This window comes from Rhopalosiphum padi, chromosome 2 (assembly GCF_020882245.1).
Source record: "Rhopalosiphum padi isolate XX-2018 chromosome 2, ASM2088224v1, whole genome shotgun sequence".
Taxonomy (NCBI): Eukaryota; Metazoa; Arthropoda; class Insecta; order Hemiptera; family Aphididae; genus Rhopalosiphum; species Rhopalosiphum padi.
In genome coordinates, this window is record NC_083598.1 from 24,392,283 (window position 1) to 24,405,507 (window position 13,225).

The window sequence follows — 13,225 nt, forward strand, 5'->3', positions numbered from 1 at the left end:
TGTCGCAAATACCCTCGGCCGTGACGTGTAATCACAAAAGTATTACCCATGGTTCCGCGATCGACGCGGCTTTATTAAACTAACGTTATTAAGATACGTGCTATGAAATCTAAACGCGACGACAGGGGACAAAAAAAAAAATAAAGCCATTATTGCTCAGACATAATAAGGACGTAATGTATATTTATTTTAGTTCAAATCGAATGCCAAGTATATATTATATAATATTAAAACACGTTTCGCCGGAATCGCGGTTATTTCACTTTTGTGTAAGTGTCTCCGTTTCCCACTACTGACAATAATATTTTCCATCATTTCGTTAGTCAAGTGACACGGACACTCGAGATTAAAATGTTTGCGTTTTCTCTAGTATTGTTTGCGATTGTATTATTACTATCTATTGACATTTTGCACGGACTCGAAGCTATATTCGACTGCAATGAATAAAATTACCTTTGGACGTGGAATGATTTGTTATTTATGAATTTATGATATTGCCTTTACATTAATATTTTAAAATTTGGCTCAATATTATTGTTTAATTTCATGTACTATAGACAAATAATTTGATTTGGCAATTATGATTGAATTACAAGTATAGAATTATAACACAATTGAGGTAGATTAAATATAGTTTTTTTTTATATTTAGATTGTTCTTGCACATAACCAAATAAAGCTATTATTGTTATACATATTAAGTTTTGTAAAATAAATGTAACTTATTGAGCCAATAATGGGCTTAATGACTATTGCATTTTATCAATATATGTAATATACTAATAAGGAAAAAATAACCTATGGATTGAAATTAGTAACCGTTTTTTTTTCTTAACAACAATTGATAACCTATAGCCATTTACCATTATTTTATAAATATTTTTTAATTCCAGTTATCATTTGCCTATTATTATAATAGTTTATTCGTTTATATAAATCCTTGTAAAAACATAAAATAATTTAATCTGTTAAAAACCATTCTCCGACTACTGTTTGAATATACCTATCTATGAATCATTGATTTTTTTTTGGAAAAATAAATTATAAAAAACTTGATTCTTATAATGGTATAATACATTTTTAAATCTTAGGAGTTTTTACTCTATTATTGTAATAATAGTTGATATACCTAGGCATTTTTATATTCCATTATATTTATTTATACTTTATATCGTAAGTTATTGATCGTATATTGTACTTATGGAAAATTAATAATTAGTTAATTTAAAAATACATGGATTTATTATATATAACTTGTAATATGAATAGATTCTTCGAAATTCTATAACGTAAAATGTAGTCTGATAAAGTTTTTATGATTGTTCTTAAATAGTTCACACTATTACAGTATACTGTTTTAATGCTTTTAATTTTTAATAGATATATATTTAATATAATATTCAATATATTTATTATTATTTATTAGAATATGATAAATACGGTTCTAACAATTATTATATTTATTATTGATAATTTTAAGTACAATTATTTTTTGAATGCTTTATAATTTTATTTAGAAATATAGTTTTTAATGGTTGCCATTAACCTTAAATGATTGTTTAGTAACGGTTATTTCAAAAATCTGTAATTTCAACTATTGATTATAACTTAAGACAGGTTAAGAAATTGGTAACAGATAACTGATAACTTTGATTACGGTTTTAAGCCCTGCAAAAATCAGTATGTGAATATATTATTTATTTTTATAGAAAAGAAACAACTGAATATCAATTTAATTAATTATAAACCAACTATAATAATAGAGCTTTAAACTCTTAAGAGGAATTATTACATTTTGAGAAGATTAAAAAAGTTTACTTTACTATACATAGATATTTAAAAATTCTAAAAATATAAGAAACCAGATAAAACTAAAAGTTTATATTTTAGCATAAAATATAATTTAGACTTGGCATAAAAGAAATAAAAATCATAATATTAACAATAAAATACATTGGTTAATGCTAACTATATAATTGAAAAATGTTTAAAAATAAAAACTTAAATAATAAATAGATATAAAGAATGTTATGATAAGTAAACTGAGTTGTAATTATAGGTTTTTTGATGTTTAGTATATTATTATGTTTTGGTATAGATTGGATATTAGATAGGTGAGATACAGTGACGTAAAAACCGAGTTTGCAGAGTGTGCAATGTGTATAGCAAACGGGCCATAGGTCTCATACTATAGTGCAGGGCCTCAACAAAATGTATAAATCGACCACACAAGGCCTCTAGATTTTGGTTTGCACACAGGCCTCAAGTAATCTAGAATCTCCCGGAGATAACCAACAATGTTTCTCGTTTAAAAAGTCTGAAAATATAATTATACACAAGGTTTCTAGAGTTAGTTATTGTTCTTAAGACAATTTATTTAAATTATCAAATACTCATCCTCAAATTTGTTTTTGTAGAATTTTTAATTTTTTATAAAATTGAATATTTATTTTAAAGGAAACTTACGGTAGGTATTTTCCGATATTTTAGTTATTATATTTAAATACTGTTAATCACAGAATCTTGAAACTTTTTACTAATATACATATTATAATAATTTTCTATGTAATTACATTTTCAAAATGTTAAAATTAGTTTAAACTGCTTATTCCACGATTTTATTTACGATACGACGAAATTAACTTATAAGTTTTTTTTTTAAATAAAATCAATAAACACATGCATTTCAATGCCCTACTCAATAACAAGGTAGTTTCATATTTGATTTTGATAGGGCTTTTATGGATTATAAATATACATGGTATGGCCATAGACAATATACATAACATATAATAAGGATTATAATATGCATATGTGCTCGACACATAATAACCAATCATAATAAATAGAATGTCATCGCTCATCGTTTACCGCAAATAGCAAATATGCATAACATAGAGTAATATAATATAGTATATATACTTCATATTAGTATATAGGTAATATTCTATGATTCGAAAGTGTAAACCAGAGATTGCCATTAAGAGACAGATATTTTGAATCGTACTGCATGTTTAACAATACTATGATAAAATAAATGTAATTGTAGTCGCAAAGTTTATAGTACAGAGAATTTAATATTTACTAAAAATATTTTAAAAACGAGGCTCATGGAGGGGATAGGATACGAAACCAGATACGCCACCACAGTACAATCATTATTACGATTTTATTCAAAATATAATCGATAAAAAAGAAACTATAGCGATAATTTTATAACAAAATATAATATTATAACTAATTAAAAACGAACTGTTAAAATCATATAGAAATAAACCAATGTTTTCTATTATAAACGTAAGGATTAAAATGTATTTATAAAAGAGCAAGTTAACAAGCTTGTTTTAACAAGTTGTTGTTCGCAAGCTTTGTTACAAATCATACGTTATTTACACACAATACTCTGTATGTAAATATAATGATCTAACGATATTATTATGACGCTGCTGGTTGGAAAATATAATATTATATTGTACATAATTAATAGGTCGATTATTTATTGTGTCCAATATGCCATTAATACAATGTGACATTGTGATATGATGCCTTTATGGCTGTATAATGTAGAGGCTGTGGGAAATGAACTCTAATTGCTGGTTTCAAAGGGCAAACAATGCTACATATTATAATATTATTGATCGGTTGCTCAAGAGAACGACGACACACAATAATATTATACATTTATACCTGTCTGCGAAGCGTATACAATTTCGGCGGTGCCTAAGCACAGACACAAGTGTTTTCGCGTGTTTGTATAATATACATATGTACCTACATTATTTATGATGTGACGTCAATGCGACTTACTCGTCGAGTAATAATAATAATAACTTCTAAATTAATACATGGAAAAAAATATTTGACGTCCATCAAAATATATTATTTGTAGTGAATCTATTTTATTTTTATTTTTTTGGTGGTAAAACGTAACATTTTATTAGGATAAATGTAAATAAAAATTTAAATTTAGAAGTTGCAACATATTTTATATTAAACGTAATATTGTGGTACAAAAATATGTACTGAATACGTATTCAATAACGTTTCGTTAGAAAAAATTCACGCACAGACGTATAAAATATCAATAATTGAGTTGTAGAAATTGTGTATATAAGTCAACCGATAACTAGGAAATTTTTCATACATTTTTTGACACAGACAATTTTCAGTGTTATTATATTCAGAGTATAAACATATTTTACAAATCCATTACGTAAGTTAAAAATCTCTTATATAATTTAGTCAACATATATATATATATAAATCAATTGTCTTGTTAGTTAATAATCGAGATATAATTAATAAATAATTCCGATTGCTTAATAAACCGTCCAAGCGGTATTGGTTTATGAGTGTTGACCATTAATATTCTTAAAATATTTTATTAACATAGACGCTTATGTATCCAAATGATTCGGTTACAGATAAGGAGGGATATAATTTAAATACTTCAATTTTTATAAAGCATTGAAAATGAATTATGATTAAGAAAAATAAAACAATTTCATTCGTATTGTTATATTATAGCGATAAGTACCTACCTACGTGACTTATGAAAATAGCGTATAATGACGGTCGCGAACTTACAAATTTCAAAGTCGTTATATTTTTAAGATTATTTTTGAGAACTCTAGGTTATAATATAATATTATGAAAGTTTAAAGACGTTATTTAATTTTGTAGTTTGTCGATAGTTTTTTTTTTCATTTTATTTTATTTTTTTATAAAGATTGAGTTTGTTTGTAAAACTCAAAACCGGGGATTTAAAAGGAATTTAATTTTTAACTCTAGTCGAGGGTTTCGTTTGTTCGTTTTCCACTGCGAAACAATACTCAACGCGTGCGGTGTTGATACAGAATTTTCCGGACAGCTAAAAGAATGAGTCCTGACCGAAATTGCAAATATAAGAACAATGGAAAGTTCATGGGCGTTTTTACGAGAAGTTTCAAAATAAATCACCCAACACAGTCGAGGGATGAAATCTTACGTACTGCGACCGAGGTCGCATAATATCATAGACTCGTGATAATGTTTGCTCGCACTTTCATGGACCACCGTTGTAATAATATTATTACGGCGTTCAAAATATGTTCAATCATTATTATCGAAACGATTTGTGTCAACACCTCGACGGTCAGGCAAGACGTCACGCGAGTAGTTAGCGAAATCAAATAAAACTTATCGAAAGGTCTGGCGAATGTTAATAATAATAATAATAAATACGTCGTAAAAGGTTTAATGCGCACATGTTATTAAATTACCAGCAGATGATAGTGTGAGAGAGAGTGTGTTACGAGATTGATTTGCTGTACACATTTAATAGGGCCGAATTGTCGCAGAGTGGTAAAATGCACATATGTTTGTGTGCGATCAGTTGGTCATAAAATGAGAGTAGACGCGAAATTGACGGACGACACGTATGCTTGCTGAGACCATTAAAAAACTTATTTAGACTATTCGATCGTAAAAGCTCAGTTGCAAAAAGTATCATTATCATTATGGTTATGGGTATAAAATTATACGTGAGTTCATTCGCCATTTCCAATAAATTTCATCTACAAATAATATGTTATAATATATATAGATGCTTGAGATAAGTGCATACGAGTGATATTATTATTGGACTCTTTAATGTCTTTGGATAAATCTAAACGCAATCAATTTCTGTTTTGTTGGAAATCAGTATAGTACGCGTATACCCCACGGACCATTAGATCTAAAAGTGTGTTATTGTGATCGCCCGACAAGCCGCTTTAAAATTTTTTATTTTACAAATTTATTTTGATCAAGTATGCATTCGGTATTATATACGACATCGTGGGTGTGATTGTATACATAATACAATAATATTAATAAACTATATAATACAGAATGTACCGACACATCGAGTGTTAGAAACTTTATAAATGTCCTTCTTAATAATATTATTGTTATTATGGCGGCAACGCGCAACGACAACGACCATTCAATGATATGAAAGAACTGAAAGCACATAACACTTAACGTCGTGCGATGTCGTCGTCAGTGCCCTTCGACATTACGAGCGGCGTTCTTCCTTGAAACCCTTCGTCGCACATTGTTGTTGAAGAAATGTCGCAATAATTAATTCATCAAGTTCCAAAATAGTTCTCTGGAATTTCTTTGCGCCACGCGCACTTCTATACTATTTAATAATTATTATACGAGTATACGAGTTTGGCGTATGTGTTTAAAAAGTTGACAGCAAAGGTTTGTTCAAGCATTCACGACTTGGCATCTTTGTAAAACAATATTATAATATGTTCTTGGTGGAGTGATAACTGAGTGTCTCGTTGACGTTTACCACTCAATAATTTTTTTCGGATTCGAATCTTTTGAAATACAAAATATTATAACTGTAAGTATCATTTACTGTTTTCTTATTAAATCAGATTAAATTATTTTTTAGTTTAATAATATTCACAACAACAATAAATTTATTGTATTGATAATATAAAAGTACAATTACGTACATGTGTATTAAAAATAAAAACCATGTGTGATCCCCATAGTTGGTTAGGACACAAAATAAATTAAATTCATACAAAATAATTTCATTTCACTCGGGTGAGTATGTACAAAAGCAAACACGTTAATACTGCAGCAGCATGCTGTATTTACTACGGATTGGCTGTCAAGTTTGTACACAAATGATAAAAAAAATATAATACATTTTTGTTTTACAAGTACAGCACACACACACACACACACATTTAGATAACCTAAAAAACGATGTATGCTTTTGGTTTGTTAAAATTAAACACTCAAACTTTTTAAGTTATAAATAGGCGATTTAACCTAACAAATTGAGTTTATGGATTGTTAAATTTAAATAAATTATATAACACATTAAAACGATAATAATGAAAGTGATCAATTTTAAAATAAAATATGTATTACAAGATAATATATTATTAATATACATTATACAACTATTATCTACGTTCCTGAGAAAATTGTATTAATGAAAATAACTCACAAAACTATTTATTCATGAATATATTTATACATGTAATATAATGATTACTGGTAAAGTCGGCTATAAAATAAAGAAAAAAAAATCATCATACAATATGTAATTTTACAACGTAAAATTCATATTATATTTTTATTTTATAAAAAGGAATTCTTTTGATGTCTGCTAATCGATTTCTTTTTGATTTCTTGATTTCAAAGAAAAAATATTAACAGTCAAATTTATTACGAATCATTGTAATGCTCGAAATAAAGTAAAATAAAATTGCAAGCCTAGCTACGAACTTGAAGGCATTTTTCATCAGTTAGAACTTATACAAATTTAAAATTAGTACAATAATTTACAAAAATTAATTTAAAACTAAAAATTCGATTAATTAATAATATACACGTTCATATCATAATTATTATTTATTAATGTTTTATTATTATTCTTTTTAATAATAATAAAAAAAATCATTTGTTTTTACTTGTAGGACTAAACAATAAGTCTTAAACGAATCTATCTGTTAAAATCGTCTTTCTTAATATAGAAGAAGTTCTATCCAACATAATATTTAACAAACTAATTAAGATTCATTAATAAAATTTATTTATTTGATATTTAAAACGAATTAATTCAAAACAAAGATACATTTATTTAGTATTTTCATCATTGCCGAAATACCTTCAAATTAACGTAACTATTATGATTAGTATTATACTTTTTTTGTTATCATATTTTAGAAAGTATTTCTAGACAAAAGTTGATTTCTGATTATATATTATAGTATAAGTATTAGTTGTGTTTAATTTGTATTCGATGTTCAACGTATTATTTTCTCGTAGATTTAAGTACTTATCTATATAGTATATATATATATAATATATACTTATCACATTTTAATACACATTAATAAATATAAATCGTACCTAAGTCTACGAACAATACCACCCACTTAAAGGACTATGCAGGAGTGTATTCCTAAAATGATGAGTTACTAAATATTAAAAAGAATTTAAAATTCATTCAATGGAAACAATATTAAATTTTTTTATCACAAATACGGTAGTAGGTGTTCCTTTTTTTGTTTGATTCGAAGTAGCTAAACTTTGTCTTTAAACCTAGTATACGTAAAAACGTATTAATAAATATATTACATTACTAAGAAATTTAATCGGAGAAGTGGTGATATAGAGCTTTTATATTATACGCTCGAGTAAGATTAAGTAAGTTAATTTACTATTTTCATATCAAAAATGTCACGTAAAATACATTGCTATACGTATTTTATTTATTTAAAATCATAAATGCTATAAATTCAGATAGGATTATTTAAATGCCTATATAGTTCAATAATGTATATTATGTTAAAAATTATATAAATGTAAATTCACAATTTTATTTCATTTTTAAATGTATTGAAATATAATTTTAAATTGTTTTCTAATTTAATGGAATACAGGCTCATTCAAATTATATTTCAAAACATAATTAGGATAGCAGTAAACTCTTATATGATTCTCTCCGTTTTTGTAATGCAGCATTTAAACATGACTACATTCTATAGATATTAAGTGCAATATACATTTGTATAATACTGGAATTTGGTACTGACATTTTTATCGGAATGATATAATCAATTATTGAATTGAAATAATAACATATACTGTTATGAATAGAAAAGTATTTATATGGTAATATTGTTGGCACTTATTGTCATACCTACAAGTTGATTAACTTTTATTGTATTGCCCGTATTACTTGATATTATTTTATTATTATATTATAACTAATTCTTAAGCTAAGTAAATTGCTTTAAAATATTTTTTTTCAACTTTTCAAGTTAATGTAAGTTAAATAAAAGTTAACTATTCCATTTAAATTTGTAAAAGTTACAAGCGAAATAGAATAAAGTAACTTAACTTAATTAAAAATTAGTATTTTTTTTATTATTGAATATCTACAATTCACGTCAAAGCACAATAAGTATATTTGATAAAAATATATCATAAAAGAATACATTATAATATTTAATAACAGAAAAGGAGGCTATTCAAAAATAGACCCTACTAAGTATTAACAGAGGTTATTCATTTTTAAAAGATCACGGCACCAACATGGCAACTCTTGAAACGTCAAAATGAGTTATATAGTAGTGTTATATTTTTGAGGGATTAACAAATGATATGTTTGCGTAAGTTCAGTTGCGTAATTTGGGAAAAATATTGGGGGTTGCAAAAATAACTTAGGATGTATATTATGTATAATGTTATATTAAATACTGGTACGTGATAAACGATAACAATACGACGTCATAAAAGTTCAAATCTAAAAATAAATTAATTTTATTGTAGTGAATTGTAATCAGTTATATTTTCGTTGTTGAAGTATTCATAAAATATAATTTCATTTTTATCATTGTTTAACAGATTCTTTTTTTTCATAATTAATTAATAACTAACCTATTAAATTTTTTTTTACGAAAAACCATAAATATGGAAATTTAAAAGGTTGCAAATTAATACTTTTGGTAACTCCTCGATTGCGTCTCTGGGTAAGGTTAGATTTTTATTTTCTATACAATGTATATAAATTTGTATTATTTTATATAGTTACATTATTTTATTGAAATACATAAATAGTAAACTCGATACGTCAATAGTTCATACTATTTAGTATTTACAATACATATAATAATTATAAATGATAATATGTACAAAATATAATATATTTTAAATCTATTGGGTTTATGTTAAAAAAAAATTAGATTAACGATACTATAAAAATATTAGTTAATTAACTGATTAGTAATGGTATAAGTGATACGATTAGAATACATTATTTTTATACTCATTAAGTAAGAAGTTACTTTTTAAATAAAGTAACTCGTCATGAAAATTAGTTAAAACTAAAAGTAACTTAACTGTAACTTTTTAACTTTTTAATGCTCAGCCATGATAATCCTGATTACAAAACATATAGGAGTACAAAATAAAGTTGATGGACATCTCTAAAAGTGAACAAATTTAAACGTACTAAGTGATTAAAATACTTGTATATATATATTATTATTCGAGTTCGATAAAGTTCAAAGTCTTTCGAAGAAGCTTTTTGTTTTACAATTCTAATATACCCTAGAGATATTTTGAAAGTGTTTGCCTTAAATAATGTTCGTGAATAAGTTACATTCCAACTATCAACTTGATGTGTATAAACTATATACATGTATGTATGTGTATTTGTAGCATGTCAGAATTAACACACTTAGTATATTTGCTGAATGTCATTGGTGTTAAGTCAATTTTCTGATTGCTAGTTCTCCGGTTATAGGGTGGCTACAAAAATTTAATCAATAATGAGCTTAATAACACTCAGTTACAATATTTCCAAATCCAATCTATACGATTATTTTCATCAAGATCATAACACAAATCAGTAGACATACGTAATCTCAATCATAGTTATAGGACAGTTTTATTCGAGAATTAGCAATATCTCAGCGTTAAGTGTACCGAATTAATTTAATAACCAAGTTTATAATAAAAGTTACTTTTAACTTTAAACCTAGTTTGGCATCGCATCACTCTCACGATTACGGTTGCCATATGTTGCACACATGCTATCTATTTACCTATAAAGGGTTTTTAGTACAGAAAATTATCTAACACACTAGGCATTTGTTAAACACTCTACTCCATTAATCTGACTTAATCACTTAAAACAATCGTAATCAATTTTATAAAATATTTTGTACATCCGACCCACTGATTTAATAGAGGTGCACGGAAATCAAAGAAAAGCACCAGCGTTAGTATAGTTAAGATAAAATACGGTAATTTTGAAATTCGTATTATTAACTTTTTCAAATTCATATACTTTATATTAAAACTGAAAAAAAATTGTGAAACCTACAAAATAATGTGCGTGCGTGCACATACACACATTAAAAATTTATAATTTACACTTTTTGTATAATATAATATTATAATTTTACAGTTTAGGTTATAACAAAGATTTAAATGAATTGTTGATGATATTTTGTCGACTGTCATACGTTCATACGTGTTGCTTATTGCTTATATAATTATTTTTGTATAATAGGTTAGTCAATAAGAATTTGTTTGGTTGAAATTATAAATTAATAAAATTGATAGTAATTTAATATTGATAACACTGATGTACAACACACGTTATTATTACTACCAAGTCAATTTTTGTATCTTTACTCTTTAGGTATGGTCACTTCAACATTTTCGCTTAAAACTATGTTTATTTCGTTATTTAAATCCTGAACAATATGTTCCAATCACGTCAACCGTATGATAGTTAAGTTTTTATTTTAGTTAATGTAAATGTATTTTGATTTCCAATTATTGGCTATTCTTTATAAAAGTAGGGCTTGGATTTATATGTGTTAAAAAAAAAAAAACAAAATATTTAAATATGTATGTAATAACAAATCATTTTATATGTGATAATAAAACGAAAATATGAAATATAAAATAATCTTACTGAAAAAAAATAATTAAAAATTGCTTTATAAATTACAAAAAATGAAAATAAAAAATGTAAATACTTGAAATGAAATTATTATGAAATTGAACCTTATTCTTCTTGATCTTGATAGCAAGAGATACTATGTATGCTCAAATTGTAAAAGTTAAATGATCTACGGCTTGGTCATAACACAGATTTGAACTGACTAAAGGAGAGCTTGATTTCAACAGAGGTAATGGGTACAAATTACATGTTTGCAATGCCCAAAGGAGTGAGCTCAGCCTACAATGTTACCTCATCCATTCCGCAATATATTTGTCTAATTAATTTTAGGCAGTTAAACCAGGATTTTTATTTAATATATACATTGTAAATAATATGTAAGAAAAATGAAATTATTCAGAAATATACAAAAACATGTACTTATGGCAAAATATCTAAAAATATGTAAAATAAAATATAGTTAATTTTATTGGAAATCGCTGGAAACTAATTTATCACTCACCTAAATTAATTCATCAAGTCACAGAAAAAATATATATTTACATATAAATCCAAGCCCCATTTATAAGTAATGCAGTTTTGAACAATTTATCGTTAAAAACTAATGATTGGTAAGAAACAAAAAAATGATATAACAAGAACATCAGTACAAAAAATATTGATGTATTCTATGCACGCGCTTCTGCCAAACTTGTATTTATAAGAAGAACCGATATGCATTAAAAATAGATGGCGCCGGGTCGCGAGTGCAGGTAACGACGGCGTGGCAAACCGAAATCCGCCCCAAAACGCCATAATATATTATATTATAGCTAGCGAAGTGACCCGACCACTAGTGAATATAAATATTATCTTCTCTGTTTATATAAATTATACATTATATAATAAACACGCGTTCGCGTCTGCCTACACGGTCATATTTCGTAGATCGTTAAAGTTTAACGTTTATATATATGAGCGCAGAGGGTCACGAGTGTAGTTACAGTCATCATTATAATAAAATTGTAATATTCCATTGTACAGGTACCGTCGTACATACAGATGATATATAATTATACGCAACGCGGTCGTAACTTAACCCCCTCCGCTGCCGCCGTCGCCGCGAGAACAGTCGCGATGGCGAGTCAAAGGAGCATCGAGTCTCACCATAATATTATAACGTATACACAGTGACGGTATATATTATAACACGCACTCGCGCTGGATTATACGCAAATACACAATAATAATACGATGTGCGTCGAATATCAATACCTACAAATTCAAATGCGATAATAATATATTATTATTGTTATCGTCACGCCGCCGCCGCCGCCGCCGACTATCCGCGAATAAGTGAGTCGTCAAGTCGGTTGACTGCTGTTGTTGCCGCCATCTCTATAATATTACTCTAAATTATACCTGGTGGCAGAAAGACGACGGAAATACGTCAGAAGACATCTATTCGCCTTAAGATCGGGTGAATATATATAATATGTATGCGCGCGCGCGGTGTGTGTGTGTGTGTGTGTGTGTGTGTGTGTGTGTGTGTGTGTGTGAGAGAGAGAGTGTATGTGTGTGTGTGTTGGTTCTACCCACGCACAGACACCACTGCAGCGCGCGCGAGGGTCGTGTGGAAAGCGAACGCCGTACGAACGACGACGCCGGCGGCCGAGCAAATTGAATTTTGCCGTGTTCGCCGAACGTAACTCTTCGAGTGTAATGACACGGTGGCGGCGAGGGACTTTGAAGTGGCCTCGCGTGACTTAGA

The 13,225-nt window shown here is 27.4% G+C and overlaps 1 protein-coding gene across 1 annotated transcript in view; it reads right to left on the reverse strand.

Moving 5' to 3' along the window:
- The window catches only part of LOC132919840 (uncharacterized), a 249,795-nt gene that overhangs the window by 46,529 nt on the left and 190,041 nt on the right, over positions 1 to 13,225 (reverse strand). The window lies entirely within an intron of this gene.